This window comes from Fringilla coelebs, assembly GCF_963513975.1.
Source record: "Fringilla coelebs genome assembly, chromosome: 2".
NCBI classification, from domain to species: Eukaryota; Metazoa; Chordata; class Aves; order Passeriformes; family Fringillidae; genus Fringilla; species Fringilla coelebs.
The window spans coordinates 99,997,781-100,021,182 of NC_140029.1; positions in this window are offsets into that span (position 1 = coordinate 99,997,781).

The following is a 23,402-nucleotide window of genomic DNA, read 5'->3' on the forward strand; positions in this document are numbered from 1 at the left end:
AAGGTGCCTGGACAGAGAAAAGACTAGAAAAATAGTTCCTGGACAACCCATAAACAGAAATGCATCCTCAAATCCTGCTCAGACAGTTTCAAGTAAACACATTTGTAGAAAGAACTATTGGTACAGATAATTAACAAACTAAAAAAAAAGTCAAAAAGGCTTTCTGTGAATTCAGCTCTATTACTAACCTATATAATAGCATTAATGCTCTGCACCATACATTAAATTCTGCACAAAAAGAGGGAAATAATCTGCTATCAGATTCCTTTGATTCCACCTTGGTTTCTGTAATGTGCTATTAATTAATACATAATTAATGTCCTTTTTTTGTAATGTAAAGAGATTTTAATTTTGCTTTTCTGGTTCTGTGTCCTTTCTGCAGACAGGACCATTTTGTATGATAGCAATGGCTGGTGATGTGTAATATAGCAGCTAGTTCCAAAAATTTGATTTCTCTGTTTACATCCCTGGCTTTAAAGTCCCATAGCAACTGAAGAAAAAAATAATAAAAAATCCCAACTAAATTACCATATTGAAAACTTCCATATAATCCTATTTATGCAGAAGGGTTTTTCTTACAGCATTTTGCAAAGTTCCTTCCCAGCTGCTAATATTTTAATAAAATACCTTTCTTATTATGGAGTGCACTGGGAATTAGACCTGAAACTTCTCTAACAGCAGCTTAGCTGGGAGAAAGAAATACACCACTAAAACCCTTGCATCTCAAGTCTTTTTACTATTTCTTTCCCTTTCAAAGTATTTTTTCTAATTTCAAGCTTTGCATCTGCTTCGATCACCCATTTTACTGATTATATTTTTTTTACCCCTGCTAGAGAGGAGGCTGGAGCTTTACACTTCTCATTGACAACTCTACCATCAAGAATGCTTTAAGAGATGAGCACTTTCCTTGGCAGCAAAGAAGGAAACCATGATGTGTTACACACAGAAGGCTGCCTCAAAAATAAATAAATAAAAAAACTCACCTAATATTTTATCCAGCATCTTCTGAGTCTCATCAGAGGAAATTAAAAACAAAATTGGCTTCTTGAGAGGATAGATCAAACAACTTAAAGAACAGCTGCAATTTTTGTTTCTGAGAAATGAAAATTGAAATGCAGACTAAAGTGGATATAGGGTGATTTATTAACCTACTTTCTCCATTCTTTCTGAGTGTCAGTACATTCAGCAGATTATCAATATCACCGTCTTTAATGTATGATTTTCAAAATGAAATTAAACTAACAACTCCCTGTCTCTCTTCCCTCTCACCTCACACAGAGCACAAGGACATCCAAAGGCCCTTGCAGCTCCTGTTTGCCCAGCAGGAGGCACGGAGGCTGCTAGCACACCTTGCAAATCTCACTGCCTGACAGAGTGCAACAGGCACCAACTGCTTTGTATCAGTGCTGCTTGTGCCACATGCTTGAGAGCCTTCATGAGCTTGCCCAAGCACACGTTCATGTGCTTGTTCATGAGCAAAAATATCAAATGTTACTCCTTGATATTTTGTTGTTTTAGTAATCTGACCCCACAGAAATTCTATCAAGATCTACAAGCCATTCAGCTCTTAATCATAGCAGATATGAATCACCATGTCAGTGAACACTATGTGCATAAATTGCTGGCAATGTAGATTTATGCCACCAGGACATCACTCACCAGTATCACCCCTCATATTTGATTAGAACTGTGGGATTTGAGAAGAACAGACTTACTGAGCTGGTTGCAATTTGAGTCGCAACCTTAACAAAAAAAGTCAGGGACTGAGCTTCACAATCTGTCTGTGTGCTTAAGCAAGAATTTCACGTTCACCCTGCTCAGATTAATTGCTTCTTTAACCTGCAAATGCTGACACACATGCACAGCTGTGCACACTAATAGGGGGGACAGCAGCTGAGTCTCTATCAAGTTTCATTATATTCTGCATGCTTAATTGTTCTCATCACTGGAAACCATCATTTTATTTAACAGTTTAAATACAACAGAAATTCCATAACCTCAACTAAGTACTAAAGACATTTAGAAGCAAACAAAATGGTTTTAAGAGGAACACATAGTACATAGATGCATGGACTTGGTCGCTTGGTGCAGGTGAAAGATTTTTCTACTCACCCCCTGTGGCTGTAGCCAAGGCAGGGTCAGAGGCTGTGATAAAAAGTTTTTTGATTCATTCAGCTTAGCCTGGTGACACTAGCACGCTGAGTCAAGTGCACTGTAGCTGCCCATAATTGCAGATATTAATGAAGCTTTGAAAAGGATTCAAAAATGACTTTAAATGTCCATGCTGGCTAGAAACCCATTTTGTCCTCATATAAGCATGCTAGATCATCCAAAAAATAATTCAGCTACTAGGGTTAAAATACACAGATAACACTCAAGCTCTTTTACAGCTTTTTCCCATGCCAGGCTTCTCTCTCCTTGGCTCATTATCTTGTTCGTCCCCTCTCATTTGACAGGGAGCCCACTGAATATCAGAGCAGCCCATCCGCATGCTGATGCTGCCAGACTTCCTATCACAAAACCCAGTTTGCAGGAGTACGCCATCCCCCACCGAGGCTTTGAAAGCAAGACATTAGGTCCACGCCTTGGAAAAGTGTCAAATTTGGATACCCTGCCATCATACCCCTCTTGAGGGGGTGGATTTTGCTTGTTAGAGGCCTGTGGAGTGTCAAAACACAGGTGCCATCCTCTTCCCCTGGGCACCCCTTCACTCTGCCTCTGCTGGTGTCTTTGCCCTGGTACTGCCTTCAGTGATCCTGCGGTCCCATCCTTCTGCCTAAGTCCCTTTTCAAGATGCTCCCTTTATAGATAAAGCAGGTAAAACCAACTCAAACAGACCATGCTGGTAGCAGCTGCTGAGGGGCCTGGGCTAAACTCCAGCTTCCCAGAGACACCCTGCAGGATTACAGCAGCCCTTTGACCTGACTGCATGTCTCTGCAAGCAGTCGGCTCCATCACTGGAGCCCCAGCCCAGCTCACCCAGGGAGGGCAAATGGAGAGGCAGCTTGGAATTTGGCTTCTTCTTCCACTCTGATTCTGCTGGCCACGGGCTGCACACATATTTACATAAGAACCTAAACTTTCACCTGCTAAAATCCTTCTTTGAGACAAGAGAACTTCTAGGAAAGCTCAGAAATTTCACTTGTCAGCCTGAAAACTTGTCTTTTCCCAGAGAAATCAGGCAAGTCACACAGCAAGTGCTCTGCAGAAGGTCCCTGAGGCATCGCAGTGCCACATGTCAGCCCTCCATTGCCTCTTCCCAGTGCCAGCCTTTCTTTAACTGCATGAGGAGTTGAGAATGGAGCTGTTCTATTTCTCCTGCTGTTAGTCAAACTTCGGAGCATCCAACCGACACTAGTCTGTCAGCCTTACAGTTATTTAAAGACAGCCTGTCAGTTTATTATTAATAGCAGCAATTACATTATTGCAGCTAAAAGAGACAAGTGGGATTGCAAACATACTGCAGCCGGGGTTAGAGAACTGCTCAGGCCTGCTTTGTGCTAGAAGAGGCTTTCAAGTGTGGTTATATGAGCAAATCCCCCTCGCTGAGACCCATGATACATCTTCCCACAGCACACGGCAAAGACAGGGGCTCATTCTGCCAGCCCATCTATAAGCCGAGGGGCCACAGAGCCAAACTTCAGCTGATACACCTTTTCTCTCAGCAATATCTACTGCCTCAGGTTTAGCAAGGCATTCATCCATCCACATCACTTCTGGTCATTTCTGAGCTTGAGGCAGAGCATGCTGACGTCCACTTCTGGCACATCATTCAGGCAATGCCACTCCCTCATTTCCAGAGCAGGGAAAAAAAAAAAGAAAGCATTTCCCAAAGAGAATGTAGATATCCAGCAGAAAGCCATGCTTTATTTTTGCCCATGTAGCTGCATCTATACTAGGGATCTACATCAGCATTATTAAAATAGCTCAACCAATATTATTTTATAATCAGCAACTCCAAATGTAGGTCTTAGCCACTGGGAGAGAATCATTTTCCTAAGTAGGCACTGAAGAGTTCACGTTTTAAAGGCTTTCTGGAAGAAGGGAAACCAAGGCAGAAAGCAACTGAAAGACTCCCCCAAGGTCATGCAATACATTTATGCAAAACATGACCCTACCTGCTTTTAAGTCCATGGCACAGATGCCATGGAGGCAGCAATTTAATAAGCTACAAGCCCCATCTGTTCATTATTGTCTCAACTGGAGATTGCCATCCCCAAAGCTGAGCCACATTAATTGATTATATGAATGCTCCTGCTTTGACCCAATGCAAAGGCAGTCAATTTAATTTAAATCCTTGTTGGAGAAGATTTCAATTTGCTGGCTGACTTTATGCTGAAGCAGACAAGGAGCACTCACAGAAGTTTCATAACCCACTCCTGCTACGTCTGACAGAGCACATCTGTCCACCTTCTACCTCCCTGGCAATTTTTAAATCAAAACAAATAAAATGTGAAATGAGCTAAAGGGAGACTTTCACTGTGGCACTACCCAGAGCTTTGGGCTGAACAGAATTTCAGCTAGCAGAATTTCCCAAAATTAATAGCATTTCTTCAGTTGGAAGTTTTCCCTGTTCTGAAGTTTCTCTGGTTTGCTTTCCAGAATCACATATTTTTCCTTTCTCTCCATGCTTAAATCTGGTAAAGAAAAGGTAACACAGTTCATTTTTTTTTTTCCAACTACCAGCATTAGGCAGAAGTAGTAGGGTCACAGAAGCCACAGGGATGGAAAAAAGCTTTTAAAAAACTCTCCCTAAATGCTGCATCCACTTTTCTTGACATTTTAAGTCATCAAAACTTCACTAGTGATATGAGAGGCCACTAAATTTTCCTCTCTTACCCTTTTCTTTCACTTTTATTAGCGGTTGGATTTTGATTACATTATGCCTGACAAGGACCAGCTGCCTCTACAAGTAACTGCATTATCATCAGAGGCAGCCACAAGTAAAAGCATGATGTAGGTAAAGGGGACATAACATTTACTGCCTTTTTTTTTCCTTTTTTTATATACTGCATGAGAAACCAATTCACATGTACCCTTCTAGTGTTAAAATAATAGACTTGCAAGTCCTCCCTGTGAGCTTGGCTCCCAGGGAAAACTCTCATCCATCCAACAACGTACCTCCCAAACCACCCTTTCCCTCTTTTCTCCATGAAAACAAGACAATTTTTTGAATATATGAAAGTGCATTAAAGAAAGAGTACTTTTTTTGTGAAAAGAAAGCAATTTTTAGATCTTTGTCCTAGAAGTTACACCCCTGCTTTGTTTGTATTGGGGGTATTTTTCTCTTAGTCTTGGGGAAAATGAAAAAAATACACAAATTGTAGCTCACAAAGAAAAAAGCATGAGCATGGACAGTTCAGGTATCTCACTCCACTGCAGTGACATTACTGACAAGTGCAACAGTAAATAAAGTAAGCTGATGTTCACAGGCAGCTGAACAAGGTGGTGTGGAGATATCCAAATTACTGCAAACAGCCCATTTCTCTTTCTCTTTCACCTTCTACCCCATCACTTGACCGTAATGGCACTTTTGCTGTTCATCACTCTCTCTCCCCATCAATTTTCATTGCCCTCCACAGCTTCTTTATCACTATTGTTGTCAAACTTACAACTACCTTTATCTCAAATGTTTGCCATAAATTCTGACAATAGACATCCAACCCATGAAGAATATAAATAAATTGGCTAGTTTTAAGAGGCACTAGGTGATAATGTATTTTTTCATATCCACAGATACAGCTAATACCTTCACATCTCTATTGGAAAACTGACTCAGCACTAATGCCCTTTCTCTGACTGGCTCTCTGTCCCCCTGCACTATTTTAAGAAGCAAGCATGTTCTGGTGCAGTAAATAAGAAACCAAACCACCACATGACTCAAAACAGTGACCAGCAAAGAGAAATGTTCAGCCATTCCCTTTCTGCACACCTTGCAGGATGTTTTACTACAAACTGTCATTAAAGAAAAAATATTTTAAGCTTTGCTAAAAGACACTGAATGAACAGAACCATTACAATTTTCAAAAATATAAAATGACATAGTTTTATCTTTCAGAAAAAGAAATTCCAAACCCATTGCCTTCTTTTTCTTGCAATTTTGTGGTGTTTTTTTGCTGGGGGAGGTTGGTTTTGGTTGGGTTTTGGGTGTGTTTGGTTTTTGGTTTGTTTGTTTTTTTTTTTGGGGGGGGTGGGGGATTTTTTTCCACTTTTGCACTGATGCAAAAGCATTGACTTTAGTAGCTGCTGAGGTTTACTCCACTACAAACAACAGAGAAAGATCCATATCTTGAGGAATAAACAGACATGTTTATTCCTCAAGCCAAAATGTGTGACTGAAGCAGACACCAACACAGAGTGCCCAATGTACCTTTCCACCACAGTGCCACAGCACAAACTTGTGTCTCATTCCTAGCTCTGCTTCTTCTACCCAGACTGAAAAAATACAACACAGGTTCATACCAAGTGTAAAATACTGATGATGAGTCTGGCCCTGTGAGAAGCTACCAGATTCATGTGTATCTGACATACCCAGGAAATTTCAATTCTCTCACTAGCTGAGATCCCTTATGTTTTGAGGAAAAACCTCAAATTTTTCTCAATGACTCTTTGCCATTCTCATCAACAGCAAGACACAATATGATTCCCGGTAGCATGGACCACACAGTTACAAGCTGAAGGTTCAGGCTCAGTTAACAATAAAGAGACAGATAAATCTCTAGCTGCTGACAAATCTAGAGAAACATGACCCAAATTTTGGAATCACCAAAATTCTCAGAGGCCAAAGAAGAAGTTTAAAAAAAACAAGTTTCAGCCACAATTTTTTTTTTTAAGGACACAGTGAAGGAACAGAAGAATACACAGGGATGCTCAGCTCATTTTCTGTCACTGGAGTACTCCTAAGACGTACAAACTCCTAAAAATGTACCAGCTGAAAGACAGGGTAGCATCAGATGTGTTCATGGAGGCTTCTTGTCCTTTTGCTCGTGTTTACCCTGACCAAAATAAAAGGGTAAGGCAATCCCTGGCTACTAGGGAGACTTCCCATCAGGGCAGGAGCTCCTGTGAGAGCAGCAGCCTGGTCTCCCACAGGTTTCATAGTCCCTGTCCTCCAGCAAGAGCACCTGGCCCATGCAGCTACACCCAAAGCTGTCACCTTCTCCTCTGCAAAGCCAGGGGCAGTTTCACTGGTGGAGGGGAAAGCTGCTTCCCCAAAGGTGGCAGCAAGCCCAGCTCATCTATAGAGAGGCAACTATGTGGGCTCACCTCATCCAAGGGCTCTGGGCTCAAAAGTGTGGGGGGAACTCAGCCACTGAGACAGCCACTGAGGCTGTATTTAGCTGACCTCTGCTAGGGGTAAAGAGGACAAGGAGAGAAGCTGAGAGGAATGAGATGGCAGCTGAGTTCCTTTCATTCAGAGAGACACGGGGCCTGGTGCTCCTACGTTGCCATTGTCACCCTGAGGCCACCTCACAGGCAGCTGTCAAGGCCTCCTGGCAGCCAGCCATGCAGCCAGCACGTTCAGGTCACAGCCACAGCGTGCACATGCATTTGCACACACCTTAGCAAGTAACCTGCTGCTGCTGCAAACCACCAGCTCATTATACTGGTGCAGCACCCACCATGCTTCCAGTCCCTCCAAACAGACAAGCACTCAGGGAGGTTTTGTGAAAAGTGATCTCTCTGCTATCTCAGAGCATCATGACCTGCAAGTAAAAACCAAGGTAGACACTGTTATGGCTACACTGGTGTACACTCTGTAGAGTACTCCCTTCTTCCTCTTTTAGCTTGGCAGCATAATTTTCCTTCATTGCAGCTACTTATAGCACATCTATGGTACAGGGTTTTGAATTTAAAAACATGCAATCCTAAAAACATGCAATCCTAAAAACATGCAATCCCTAAACCAAAAAACAAGAGTGGAAGAGGGGATGGAAATATTCAGGCATTTTTAAGGCTGTGATGGACAAGTGAAAAGCATATTCATTACTGGGAAATACTGTTTGATATGTACAATTTACATTCACATTTGACAGTTGAGGATGGAAATGCAGTTCAGCCTCATAGAGGTCTTTCCCATCCTTCCTTCTTGCTTCCCAGCTGAGCTGCCAAAGACAAGCATGTTATTCACCTCGAGAGCTGGGTGCTGCAGAGCCAAGCTCCCCCATCCCCCAAGGTACTTGAGATCCCAGGGACTTTCATCCCAATCCCACAAACCTGACAGGAGACATGGCCTGTGTGGGCAGCAAGTTGACTGGTGGCACACAATTGCCTTTTCAGGAGCTGGGACAATCAAGGTCACCTTTCTGCACACCCTTGATCTTGCTTAGGCAAACCTGGCCTGGTGTTACATTTCAGGCACCCCACAGTTTTATGTTCCCAGTGTCACAGATTAGCAGCCACCACGTTGTGCACAAGCCAGCCTCCACTTTCTGCTCTGTTACCAGGCACCTGCCACTACCACCACGTGATTTAAAGGCTGCTGGTGCTGGCTGCATCTGTAATGCAGTCACTGGTGATGAATCATGATGTCACAGGTGCTGGATTGCAGCATTGCTAAATGGATCTGGATGATAAAGGGAGAAGAACACCTGTATTTAGCACAAATGTCTTCATAATCAGCAGGGCCAGGAAAGGAAACAGAATTAGGCAAGAAAATAGAATTAGCATTATTTCAATACTAACTGGAAGAAATGTGATGCTTTAAACACCAAGTACGTGTGTTTTTTCATGGAAAAGGATATTCTTTCTGACACACTGGAGGCAGGGTGGGCAAAGCAAGAAAAGGGGGAGCTAAAAGGTGAAAACACAGGCAGAAAGCACATTGTTTTCTGCGTGAAAGCTTTTCCTTTGAGGAGAAGCAAGAAAAACAGAAAGTATGTCACAGACCAAGGCGACTGAATTTTGTTTGTTTATTCCAGAGAGGGATGAAAACTCAAGGCTCAACAGACCTGGTCATGGAAAGGACACCCATGTGGGGAGCTGTACCTCAGCTTCAGTTTTGGCCACATCCCCTTTCCCCTTCCACCTCTTACCTTCATCCTTGAATGCACAATGTCCGTGAGACAGAGGTGACAACCTCGCACTGTCAGAAATGTGCCCAATCTCAGCAGCTTCTGTCATGCAAGCACTGCCAAGAGGCATTCCTGCTGGCATTTTTTAAAGCCACCCCTAGCTGGCATCCATCATTCACAGCTCTCTGCTTCCTCCCTCACATCTTCCTTCAGCTCTCAAAGAGCTGCCGCTTCTGATTGCAGGATCTTTGCTTTTGAAGGCAGCTTAGGGTGGACTGCCTCCTTTTGGCTCTCTGGAAATACAAAATAATGACATGTTTGTTACTTTTGTGAACAGGAACCATTCAAAAGAGACAGTGCTCCTGACAGCTCCTAGAGAAATGATGCCCCAGTGACAGGCTTCTTTTTAAAGCCTAGGCTCCTCCTGATGCCCATCTGTGATCCTTAACATTAATAGGAAATGTTTATGGCCATTTCAGACATGACAGGCTCCAGGTTTTCAATCTGCAAAAGAAACACAACTTGAAATTGGGCACTATCCTCTCTTCAAGCTGTGTGATTTGACTAAAAAAAAAATAAACCTTCTGATGGAGGAAAGCTTTCCACGACTGTAGAAGTGCTTTTGAACAGCAGCTTCATTATCCCTTTACCGTCAGGGGTATCATAGCACTAGCTAGAAGCATAAACTTTCAAAAGATCACGTAGCATTAGGCTTTTGGCTAAATATCTTGACATAGCTCTGCTAATAGTTATATTTATGCATTTCTCTACGTAGCCAGTAGCATGCAGGATTTGGGGGTTCTACCTCCTTTTTTCCTATTCTGCAATGGATTTCCTGTGCTGCTTAAGAAGGTCAGTTTATTTGCATGTAGCTCATTTCATTTTAGTTTGGAGGTGAAGACAATACTTTTCTGCCCCTAGAACACCAGTGCAGTAGCTATGAAGTTGCTGGTTAAAAAGTGCTGTAAAGGTAATAAACTACCACTGCTGGATTTGCACACTCTAAGAATTCTTGTCTACAGCTTTCCAGCCTAATTTTGCCTCTTGGAAATCAATTGTGTAATTGATTTCTTAAGTTTCCAACTTGAAACAACAAAGAGAACTGGTTATCAGAAAGAAGTGATGCTCATTCCTCCCTCTGCTGAAACCAAAGGTGTTGCACTAAATCAGTCACAAATTCTTAGCACTACCAAAAGGTAGTAGCAGGTTCCCACAGCTCAAGGTTACTTGGAAAGTTTGAGTCTTTTTCTAGTCAACCGAGTGATGACTAGATCGACCACATCCCCAGCCTCTGATGTTTGTAGCCCCGGGAGCCTCACAGTGAGGGACAGCTGAGGTGAACTGCACAGAGAGGCAAGGAGCAGCCGGGTAGAAGACCGTCCTTCCTTTGTTCATCCAGTGCTCATCACAGCCTGTCAGCACTGACCCTGCTTTGCAAGGCTGGAAAGATGTGAACAAGGGGATGTGAACACGGGGAGACGCAGGAGTCCCGCAGGAGCACAGCCTTCCTCGGCGCTGCCAGCCCCGCTTCCCCCCCCGCGGTACTCAGGTCAAAGGCACAGCAAAGAGCCAGCCTTGGAGCTGCAAAAGCGAAGGGCCAGGCTCGTCCGGAGGCTGCCAAGCCTTTCAGCGGAGGAAGCTGGGGCTCAGCGCCCTCGGTGTTGGCGCTGCCTCGGCTCCGGGGCTGGTCAGGCCCGCGCAGGGACTTTCCTGTGGTTTAAACGGGGAAGGAAAGGGAAAGGCAGAGCAGGGATCCGGGGGAAGAGCGGGCAGGGCGAGGCTGCGGCGGGCAGGGAGCGGCAGAGCCGCTGCCTCCGCCGGGGCTGCACTGGCACCCAGCGGCGGCGGCGGGGCCAGCCCGGGCTGCGCTCCGAGAGCCGGGCAGCCCCAGCAAAAAACACGGCAGAAACGATTTATTTTACCTTTTAAGGGGAAAAAAAAAAAAAAAAACAACCAAACATCACCAACCCCTCCACGTCGCCGTCTTCGCCACCCCTTCCTTCACATAAAACACCAACAAGCCAACCAGCTAATTCCAAACCATATTCCATCTGTCTGTCAAATGTGCTTGTGCAAGCCACAAAATGGGAAGTTTCTGGGGGAAGTACTCGTGCATTTCAATTTTTGTGTTAGACCAGACTTACTCACAATTTGTTATTTTCACTAGGTCTGAAAGCTAAGCCTCGTTGGTGAAAACTCGGCACCTGTACATGTACCCACTGAAAGAAATGTTTTCAGGCTCACGTATCTGTTTTTCAAAAGGCTGAGAATAAATCTTTTTGCAAGATAAGAAACATTTTGCATTTCATTTCAAAGAGACAAAGTTAAATAGTTCTGCACAACAAGGGCAATGTTTCAATCAGAGCCTCAGTAATAGATGCTCTATGCTGAACAGCCTCATGTAGCAATGACAATATAATCAATTGATGGATGAGTTAAAATCTTTTAAGACTCAGTCAAAACCCACCTCTATATAGCAGGATATGCATGTCCATTTTCCAGAAAGGCTGCATCCATCAGTAATACCAAGGGAGGGGAGAGGGAAAAGCTTCTAAAATCATGAAATATGGTTTGAATGTATCAATTTTTGACTCTGCCTAATTTTCCCCACCCATTCCAGTACAGCCATTCACCTTACAAAAGTATTTTGTGATACAGAAAAACTACATACAAGGAAATAGGGCTATGGGAACTAGATTATAACCGTAGCCCAGATGCACCTGGAGCTGGCTGTTTGATGAAGTCAGAAGTGATCATTCAATTTCCTCACCTTGCTGATTTTTCCAGCTTATCTTAAAATTCCCCTTTGTCTCACTTGAAACCCACCATGACAGGAAATGAGAGGGCTATACTAACAAAAAGACAATTTACTCTGGCTAAAATCAGAAGTTATTCATTCTATCAGTACTCCAATATATTTGACAGGCTTATAATTTTGGGAGATAGACAATACAAGTTCTGAACCTCACTTTTTCCACACCAAATTAAACATCTGACTTTTCCCCACCACTGCCCAGTGTTGCAGTTGGCTCCATAATTGCCTCTTCATTATGAGCTGAGGCTCTGTACATCTTGTCATTTGTATGGTTTTGTGCTATGGATATAAGGATTATCAAGGATTTAGGACTTATATCTCATTTGAAAGATTAATAACTTAGCACTTTATGTCTTCCACCAATGCCAAAGTTAACCAAAGCACCATGCACTACAGTGCCTTGTGAACACCCATCACCAAAGAAAGGTCTGGAGAATAAGTGGGTTTACCACTTCACCTCAAAATCTTTGTATCTAGATTTGATGAATAGAAAACTCAGGTTAATCCCAGGGTTCAGGAGGCTACACTGAGCACAGATTACACCCTTGTGATCTGACAGAAGGACCACCGAGGAGTAAAGATGTATCTGGAAGCAGCAGGAAACCAAGTGAGAACAACACCTCCCACACTCCCTCCCCTCTCATGTTGGGGCAGGAGCAAGGAATACCCCCTTTTGTGCTTCCGTCACCTTCATCCAGCTTGAAATTTAGCTGCAGCAGCCCCACAAAAACTCTAGCTGAGACAGTAATACAAGAAGGGAGACGATTTCTCAAGCAGGCTGAAATTTCAGCCACCAGCATTCTCCCACACATCTGAACTCCCTTCTCCCATTTATTTTTCCATTCCTCTCTCAAGCGCCGTAACAAGTCAGCTCTTTGTTTTTAGCGCTTCAATTACTCCCTCAGAGCTCTTGAACTGCTGAGCCCTCCCAACAAAATCAGGATAATAAATAATGTTCATCGTTTGCTTCTGTGTAACTGCTTCCCCTGCCCAGGCTTGCAGCATGACTAGAGAGGCACAAGCACTGACAGCTGAACAAATCCCACGCCATCACGGAAAACAGGCTCAGCAGTGTACCCTGCCAGCCTTCTCAAACACTGCAGCCTGCTTTTCCATGTTTGGGGGGCTTTATCCCTAAAACTGGTCATGGAGGCACTAGCCCCACTTGAGAAGCAGGACTGCAAAGGAGCTCTGAGGTACAGAGATGCCCAGCACAGCAAAAACATGAATTCCCCTCTCCTTGGTCCCCCCCAAAAGCACTGTTCCTCACACCACCCACATGAATAGCCACTTCCAGATACATCAACCAAGGCACCAAAGGGGCAAGAAAAGTCAACCTTTTTAAACCTGGCCTGCCTTAACAACATTAGCATCCAAAATCCACAGCCAGCTAGTTTCTGTTTGTCTAGGCTTGAACAAGACTCTTCCATATTAAAAATCATGAAACATATAGATAGGTGAAACATTACATATAATATGGTATATTGCTGTAACTCATTCTTACAAAAGCCTGTTTCTTTAGCAGAAGTCTGTCAGTACTGACTCTCCTAGGTCAGCTTGACTCCAGCACCAGGAATCACATTTACCTGCAGCCTGGGAGGCATCAGTCACTTTGCCATCAATACCCTCACAATAGGGCCTTGCAATGGTTGAAATTGTTGCTCAATTAATTGCTGGCTGGTTCCTGCCAAATTGCCTGCAATAGCTCTTCCTTTGGCGTGGAAGGAAAGAATACGGCCCTTTAAAGTGCTCTGAGGTCACATTAGCCTCATACACACTCCATTACCCATGACCTTGTCTCTCTGGCAGAAGCTAGAAGCTTCTGTGCTCATCTCCCAGGGCCTGGAGGCACCAGGATTGAGAATAAAGGGGGAGATGTGGGGTGGCCCGAAGGAGCACAGGGTCAGAGCTACTAGAAATGCTGTCCTCAGGCTCCCAACAGGGGCTTGGCTTGAGGCACCCACACAGCCAAACAGGGAAGAGCTCCTTTATTAAGGGAGTGGAGCCAAGGGAGAGGGAGAAAAAGGTGGTTTACTTTATGTGCTGTACTGGCCCCATGGAGGCTGCTCCATCAGTAAAGGTTAGGAGGTTCAGCAGGGGAAGACACAGTGTATTTTCCATGTGAAACTCATGGGAGATCGATCCTTCCTTCCCTCTCCTTCCTTCCCTTTCCTTCCCTTCCCTTTCCTCCCTCCCTCCCCTCTTCTTGAGCTAGGAATATCAGCCAGACACCTACCCAATTTCTTGCAGATTCAAGAGCAGAGGAAGGTGACTGCCCTTTGCACCTGGGGAACAAGAGATGCTCACTCTCCTTGGCAGGAGAATGAAAGAGAAACACAACACCATACCCTGGAAACCCACCAGTCTGTCTCTGGCCTATCCAAGCACAAAACTGGGATCAGGGGTTATTCTGCAGTTTACCCACGAATCCACAGTGGAAACAAAACTTCTGAAGTTAAGCAAGAAGCTCATTAAGCGTGCAAATAGGAGGAACTGTTGGTGAAAATTATCACAAAACTACTGACTGTCATCTTGGGTTATGGAAGATTTTGAGTGGGATGATGCTCTGTTGCACCTTCCTACGAAAGCTTTTCATGATTAACTTGTCTTACTAGAAAATGAGGAGCAAAACATTCTGTGAAGCCATGAACTTTGCAAAATTTTCATTAAAAATGTTTAAAAGCAATGACATTTTTCATAAAACATTTCAGTCGAGTCTGGAATAGCTTTCAGCTTTGAAATGCAATTTCCCTTTTAAAAATGCGGAAAAAATGAACACTGGAAAGAAGTCTTTTGATATTTTTACAATCCCATGTGACAAATGAGACATTTTTCACATTGCCAATTTGATGAAAATATTTTTAAGAGGTCATTCCAAACAGATTTTTCTTTTTCCAAAATACTGACACTTTCAACAACTTCCATAGGCTTTTGGGTTTTTCTGCCTAACTCAGTAAGGACTACATATTTTGTGATTGGTGGGGTTTTTTGGATGCAGTTTGCCACAGATTCTAGTTATACAGATACTCATGATTTTTAATTAATTGCTTTACCATTTCTGGCTATATAAAAATGTCAGAAATATAACTGAAATATCAACTAAAACACTGCATTCTACTTGTTTTCAAGGGGAAAAAAATAAAAGAAAATTGGGCTTTGGTAGGTTTGAGAATCTGAAAAGAATATGTTTTCATTTCTTCTAAAAGTTATTCAATTTTTCATCATTTAATAGGAATATCTGAATACTGTCGTTGCCACACCCTTCCAGAAAGCTATTTTTATCTCTTTTCAGATACAAAGTTGTCACTCTTGTTTCAATTTCAAATATTGGATCTTCCCTCTTACCATTCTACCTACAGCAATTTCCACAGGTAATATCTATGGGGGAAAAAAAAAGAGAGAGACTGAAAAACAGGGTGAGGGTGGTATAGACTAAATTTAATTCTGTACTAAAACATGAAAGGCAAAAAGGTTCTAATTTCTTTATTGTAAGTCACTGAAGAAAATTCTCTATTTTTGTTCCCGTAAGTGCTGCTTTATTTAGTGTGTTATTTCAGTGCTATTTCTAGTGTGGCCCACTGACACGAACACTGGGATCACCATACTGATCTGTCTAAATATAGCACCTGGGAGCTGACAGTGACAGGTACCAGATGCCTATTATTAAACTGCAAGAAGATGGCAAACGATGAAACAGTGAATCCTTATGGAAAGCTGAGCAGGCTCTGGCTGCCGTGGGGTTTAAATGGAGCCAGATTGCCTTGGGCTGGCAAGGGAAGTCCTCCTGAACCCCCAGGATCTTTAAATTCCAAACAGAAAGGAGGGGTCAGGACAACAGGGTCCAGGACCCCCGGTGCTGTGTGCACCAGCCTCCTGAGAGCCTGTGTCAATAGCTCTAAGGGTGGCAAGAAATCGACTTTACTACCCTGAAACTGTGGCTCTCCTGGCTATTTACAACAACTTAGAAAGCCAGCAGAGCCTTCAATTATTTCCCTGCTCCTTCAGGAAGTTAAAGAGGTAAGACAGAAGGTGAGAAACACATAAAGGCAAAACATTGTGTAGATTCCAGTAATCTGCTGGGAGCAAAGCATCACTATATGGCCCCATTCACAGTAGCATTATCTGTCTGTCTCTCCCAGCTCACCCACTGACTTGAAGCTATTTCACTTTTAATGAATGTTTAAATTCAAACATCATCTCAGAACTATCCAAGACTCTGCATACAAATATATGTTTATGCCTTTTGTGCAAGGTGGCATCCTTTTCAGCCTCACTGAAAAGAAGCCTAGCCAGAATCTCAGTGAGCATCAACAGAGCCAGCATTATCTTATTTTAAACATTTGTTCAATGCACACTAGCATCACAGGTAGTTTTGGTGCCTCAGTAAAGCAGAGCTCTGCTGGAGATGAAGCTTTCAGGCAGACAATCCTTCCCTCACCAGGGGTGGACGGAGGCATCCAGCAAGCTCTATATACCAACTGAAAATTCAGATGTTTCTGGTTTCAGTGCCCCTGTTTGCTTTCCTCCTAGAAGAGGAAATAATAGCCCTCAGTTATCTTTTTTTTTTTTTTTTTTTATAGATTACTTTACCCTCTTTTGCAGCCAGCCTTAATAATCTCATCTAAAAAAATTTAAATAGTCTCAAAGCCAGAAGGAGGGAAGTTTTTAGGCACCTTTGAATATTTTCCCATCACTTGAAAAGCTGGGGCATGCTGCAGTCACAGAGCAGGGGTATAACCCAGCCAAGGACAAAGAACTTAGAAATTACATTGACAGATTCACTCTCTAATTGTTCATTAAGATAATGAGAAGAAGCTATAAGAAGGATTTCTGAAAGAAGCATACTTGAAGGAAAGAGACATGGTGAGTGGGCCTGAAAGCAAGAAGTTTGGAGACTGGCAAAGAGGCGGCGCAGGAGATAGTGCTCAGAGGACTTCAGGGACAGGGAGGGAGAGCACCACCTGCCTGCTGAGGGCAGTGGGGAGGAAGCACCCAAAGAAGAATTTTCTCGCTTATTTCTTATGGAGCCTGAGAAGACCTGTTCCCTGGGTCAGGCACCGCGCACCGTGGCTCTGAGCACTCCTAGTCCTCCCATCGCTGTGTGGGCAGGAGGAGAAGGAAACGAGAGGGGCAGCACCGGCAGGGAACACAGGTTCCCAAGGGTGGGGACAGCCTTGGTGGTAGAAGGAGGCGGGAAGGCAGCCAAAAGGGAATAAAGCTCCACTCCGGGAAAGTGACTCTGTCCTCACCAAGCTTCTACTCGCGGTCCCCAGGCCTCACTCGGTAAAAAGCTCCAGCAGAGCTGGGTGAGGGCAGCGCTGCGGGCCCGCCGGCGGCTGTGGCTCGGGGGAGGCCGCGCGGCCCAGCGCACTCGGCACAGACCTGCCCCGGCCGCCGCGCTTCACCCGCTGGGCACCACCGCGCCCGGCCGGCCCCTGCTGCTCCCAGCTTTCCCAATCGCCACCTCTCTGGTCCAGAAGCATTTCCCAGCAGCAGGTGCTGTCCTGTCTGCCCGCCTTTGCTTCCCCAGCATCCCGGGGGGCGCCTCCGCAAGCGGGGATTGAATGGAACACCACAGCGGATGGCCGCGCTCGGCTCCCATCTCGTCATCGCTCAGGCTCCCCGCAGGCAAAGCTCTGCTCTTGCAAAATCTGTCGGCAAGGCGCTGGCGCCTGTACAATCTCCTCCTGACCCTCCGAGACAGACCCCCGCCTGAGAGCAGCTGCGACAGGCTGCTCACAGCGGGACGGAGGAGAAAGCATCCCTCATCCTCCTCGGAACTGCGGCTCCCCAGAGAGCAGGACAGCCCTGCTTCGAGCCCGCTCTGAGGAGTGGGTGTGGGGGAGCACTTCATGATTTGGATGTGCCGGCGAGCCCCTGGAAGCACCGTGCAGAGCCCTGCCACAGCGGCACAGCTGCTGGCCCCTGACACTCCATGCACAGACAAATGAGGACCCAGCTGCTGATGTGTTCCCGTACTACCAGCTCTCCCAACTTTTAGTGTACCTCTCTAGCTGGGTTTGAGCTAAAAACCCTCTCCAGGGGCTTCTGGAAATCCAGGCTCAACCTTCATGCCTGGGACATGGAGCTGGCTCTCACACTCATCTCCTCACCTAACCAGACTACATAATGCAATGAAGGGTTTGGTGCTTTGGCTACAATCCAGAAATATTGCTCTTTGAAAATATTCAGACCTGCAGTAAATCATAAGATATGACAGCATCCTCAAATTCTCCTGGAAATGAAATATTTAAAGGAAGCTCTGGAATATTCAAGTGAAGTTTCCAGTAAAGGAAAACTAGAAGTGAAAAAGCATTGTAGGTGAGAGAATGAAGAGACCTAAGGAGACTAAAAGGAACAAATAAATAAAAAGTATGTCAACAGGATAATGTGCCTGTTGTTGAGAACAGGAGCAATTAAAAAGAGGGATGAGAAAAAGAAGCATTGAAGTCCTAAGCCAAAGAAAACCCCAAAGCAAGTCAAAGTAACACATAAAAGAAAAGGTCACTGACCAACATATATATATTGTGATGTCGTAGCAAAGGAAAGGGACAAAGTTGGCAAAGAGTACAATTTTAAGGTGAGGGAAGGGGAAATGCAGGAAAGGGAAGGGAGACAGATGTGAATGAAAACCCATGAGGCAACAGGCAGCAAGGAAACATAATGCAAAAGGAGGTCAGGTTTCTGCTAGAGCTAAAAGCAGGCCCTTAACTGAAAGGGAGGAACCTATTTCACCACAAAGTGGTGTATAAGCAATGAAGAGCTCTCTTTTGGGACTTGCTATTTCCCTCGAGAGTGCAGGTGAGCCAGACAGGAGATGCTCTCCCCGTAGGCAAAGAGCAGGATGTCGTGGCTGGCAGGTGTGATACCAGGTGACTGCAAGGCACCTCCTGCTCTCTGTTCTTGCCCCAGCCACATTGGAGCCTGACAGTGTTGCCGAACTAGCAGCCAATAAAACAAAGGGCAAAGTCATTTTGTCATTGACCTGAAAGTCCTGCTTTTCGATTTTGAGCTCAGTTCTCACTGACAACCTACATTTCCCCAATAAAACCAGATTAATACCAGTACCTACATGACAGCCATTTCAGACCTAATCTTACCTTACATTGAGGATCATCACATTTGCGTTATGGCAAGCCTAAAACTCTTCCATGGTCCTTTTTCTATATCTCCAAGGGAAAAGAACAGAAAATTATTCAAACATTTTCTGACAAAATCACTTGTTGTCAACAATTATATGGTTTTTCATTGTGAAACTCACCTATTACAGCAACACTGGTCTGTTAGTCTTCAGCTCTGCTTGGCCATTTTCACCAGCTGCAAGCAGAACCCAAGAATGGTGTGAGAAGTTTCTTTACAAAACCCACCAGCTGGGGAGGAGATAATCTTCTGCTTTTCATCTGGTTTAGACAGTCTTATAGACCAAGTGAAGACATGACACCACCACCCATGTCTGACATCCTCACCATACCAGTGAGGAGTAATTTTGGTTGCTCTTCTTTCAGCAAAGGTGACCCTCACTAAAGGTCAGTTGAAAAGCCTCATATCTAAGGGAAAAGCACGACTTCTCTCCCAAACTAGTCAAAGCAAATAATCCTTCAGAAAAAAGAAATCCTTTCAGAAATAAGCATGTTCCACACCACAAAATAAAGGACTGAAGGAAGGGATGGACCACCTACAAATGAGGGGTGATAGCAAGCAGGAAAAGGCAAAGGACAGTTTGAATGATACAAAGAAATAATTGAAAGGGAAGAGAAGCACACGTGGTGGAAAACATATGGGAGCAGAGGTTGTCAGAATCAAAGAATACCCACATCTATAGCCATGATTAATTGTGAGAATAACAGGTTATTTGCCCATCTAGAATGCAGAAGAAGTGAAGTGTTGTGTAGAAATGCCATTAATCTCCCTTGATGGGAACATTATTTGCACTGAATTCTACCTGACATTTCAAGTTGCTTTCAATATATTTTATTGTATATTTTTTCATATTTTCAGTGCTCTATTGCCAAAGATTCTGAATCATCAAAATTAATCAGCTGCCTGGAACAGAGCCAGATACAACAAATAAGGAGCCAGGCACTTTTGATATTCTCCCAGTCCTAGATGGATGTATAACTCACATTTATGGGTTTGGGAAGATCTGGGGCTGCTCAGAGAAGGGAAAAAAAAAAAGAAAGAAAAAATAACAACACCCATGGGCATTGTTGCAAGAAACTGAATAGGCACTCTTGATGAACAAATGGCTACTGCTTCTGCTTTGAAGCATTTGTTTGGCTCATTGTTTGGAAAGCAGCAAAGAAAAAGGAGAGCCCCAGACACACACCTCTCTCATGGTGGGTAAATCACCCAGAGGAACTGCATCAGATGCAGAGGTGTTACACCAGTGTAACTGAGGGAGGTCTCTGAGGATGACTGAAAACATACAGACTCCACATAAGAAACCTAACCTGAAGGCCTGGCTGCAAAATTAAAGCTACTCCTTCAGTGGAGGAAAAATAAGAAATACTTTTCCATAATTATCCCTGAAGGGCAGCCTGATGTGATGGAGTAAAGCTTCCATGTAATAAAAGTAAATGAGAAACCCTACCCCTGCTGTCTGCCATAGAGTGCCAATACCTCACAACTGGAAAAAGCAGCTGTAGGGAATTCCCTGTTACCTGGCAGGGCCTGTGCTCATTCTACACCAAGGCCAATAAGCATAACAATGGGAAGCTAATACTGATGGGAATAGAGAAGACATGAAAGATGGACACATCATTTCCCACAAACCATCAGACATCCAGAAGAGAAGCTTTGGTGGAAAGAAAAGTAATTTTTTCAAAAAGCCAGCGTGCTTTCCTCCTCCTTCCCATTCCCCTTTCTCCTAAGAAGGGAATGGTTCTTGAGAAGTTTGTAGTGGCAGTAACTGAGGTAGACTAGAATTTGAGCTGGGCCCTCCTCCCCTTGCAGACTCCAGAGGGGCTCCTTGTCTTCGTACCTCTGCATCGAACCAAAATTAAAAATTCTGTTAAGAGAGGAAATCTCCTGCCAGCTAATATCCCTAAGCTCAGAGAAATGCTGCAACAACAAACACTGTGACAGGAATTTCATGCTGAGCTCCAGCACCAGGAGGACACTCATTTTTCCGTGCTATTTTGAAGTGATGCAAAGATGTCAGCATCGAGGGGACTTAAAGAACCCATTACTGCAAAGCTCTTTGATAAATAAATAAAACATGAAAGCAGTTCCCTTTGCAGGGAGAGCAGTGGAGAAGAAGGATAAGGAGAAGGCTAGGAGCAGAAACACCATATTTGCTATGGATTTTGAATGTTTAAAAACCTGCCTCTGAAAGCAGCTCAGTAATTAGCAGTAGCTTATGTTGACAAGGGTATTTTTGCAAGGCTCCATTGCACTGGCTAATTGACAGACGTTATTTGCTAGTGAGGAAATCAGGAATGGGCTTTCTTGCTGACATACCTCAGTGCCTTGGCTAACCATTTAAGAGCCATTCCCACACACAAATTTTCAATATATATATATATATTTATACAGTAAGTATACTTACAAACACTACAAATATTTGGTGTTTTAGAAAAGGTCTCATAGAGACTTCTGTTTTCTCAGAATACTTAGCATAAGTGTACCAGCCAGGAAGCAGAAATTAGGAAAACTGTTTGCTCTAAAAATAATTGAAATTGTGGCACAATAAAGTTACTCTGAGATACACTTGCTTCACATATAATCTTAGACTGTTATCTACACTACCATTTGCAGGGTTGGACAAATTAAAATATTATGAGATCTTGCTATCTATGCTGTATTTACCACGATGGGCTCATTTTAAAAAGGCAGTTCAAAAAGCAGTTGCTCCTGAAATCAAAATTGAAAAGCAGGAACCCTGTATTTGTTAGCTGTGAGCAGAAGTGTGCTGGTGCATACCACACTCTTCATCTTGAAAACTTTTCTCCCTGACTTCTGAGAAAGAACAGACAACAGGCTGCTGCTTTTTGTTTCCAAAAGGGAGCCAGCAGGAGTCAATACAATTATTTTTGGCTTCTACAGACAAGCTATGCTGCCAGATAAGCACATAGTAATCTGCGTTCCTTAGAAAAAAATCTTTAAAAAACCATTCTGAGGAATTTCTATCAGAACACATGATCTTTATCAGTAACTAATACAAGCTGAATGCCTAAAATACAGGATTCAGTCTTTGGTTTACCTTCTCCCCCACAGTGAATAACAGTGTCAGCATTATGATTAGGGACACAAGCCAAAACATTGTGTGTTTGGGTAGCATCATCCATTAAGGCTACTAATCATCTCTGCTTCAGCTTCATCAGGGCTGAATTGAGACCTTTATGTTGACTTCAATGGTCCTGGGATCAGCCCTTCTACTGATGTAATTCAGAAAAGCACTTAAGCAACTGCACTTAATTTCAAGCCTGAGGCTAAACACCACTAGGCGATCTGATCAGGAAGTCAGCCAGAGAAAAAGTAATATCATTCATGGAATTAGTGAGTCAAAAGAGCATAATTTCCTTTGTGATGGCTGCTTCAAAAATCATTCCCCTGTTCGAGGTCTGCTCCTTCCTCCCCTTCACTGTTCTATTGAGCAAGGCAGCTGCTTCCATCCTTCCTTTGCTCCCATCTGGCTGTGGCTCTTCAAGAGTGGCAGAAGTTAATTTTTTTTCCATAAGTAAACAAAAATGTTCTGTCATCATAATATTGCTAAACCTGCATTTTAGCAAGTTAATCAATAGAGCCTCTATAGAAGCTTGTGAAGGCAAACTTCTACACCAGGTCAGCCCTAGAGAAAGAAAACACCTGTGCATTAATACTTCTGCCAGTATTGACTTGTCCAGCACTTTTCCTGAATAAAATGTATTTTCTCCTTCTCCCACCTCCTGCACTGGGGCCCATAATGAAGGGAGGCTTTTCTTGCACCAGAGAGCACTGACCTCTCAGAAGAGATGTGTGCAATGTTTCCCACGTTTTCAACATGTTCTTGCTCTTGGATATTCAACAGGGCTCCTGGTGTCAGCCCCCTGTACAGTTTGCATGGCTCCAAAAGGCAGCCAAGGTGAAACTCCAGGAAGGACAGGCACTTGGGCACTTTGCATGATGACATCCAAGCTCTTGTTATTGTGTCACTTGTAAGGTGAGAGAAGAGAGAGGAACACCAAAAACGCAAAGTTAGACTTTTCCTCTATTCTTCACCTTCAATAGGTTTGTACTGCCAGCCAACATTTTAACACACCTCTTGGACAGCCAGGCCCATGACCAGAGAAGCTGCAGGGGAAGCATTATATCAGACATTCACACACACAGGGCAATTTCCACAGAGAATTCAGTTGCCTGAAGGGAAGGCGGCCTTCCCTGAAGTGCGTTTTTCTATCAATACATTTTGGCAGAAAACCTTCCATGAAACACTGTCTTTAAACATAAATGCAAGTTTTCCTTAGGAAAAAAAGCCTCCCATTGAAAAAGACTGTGGTAGCCTTTGAAGCTTAGGCTTCAGTAACCCGAAGCAATAAGTGTTAACTGTTGGCTCCAGAATTTTCAGCCTTCATGCAAGCTTCCAGTTGTTTGAG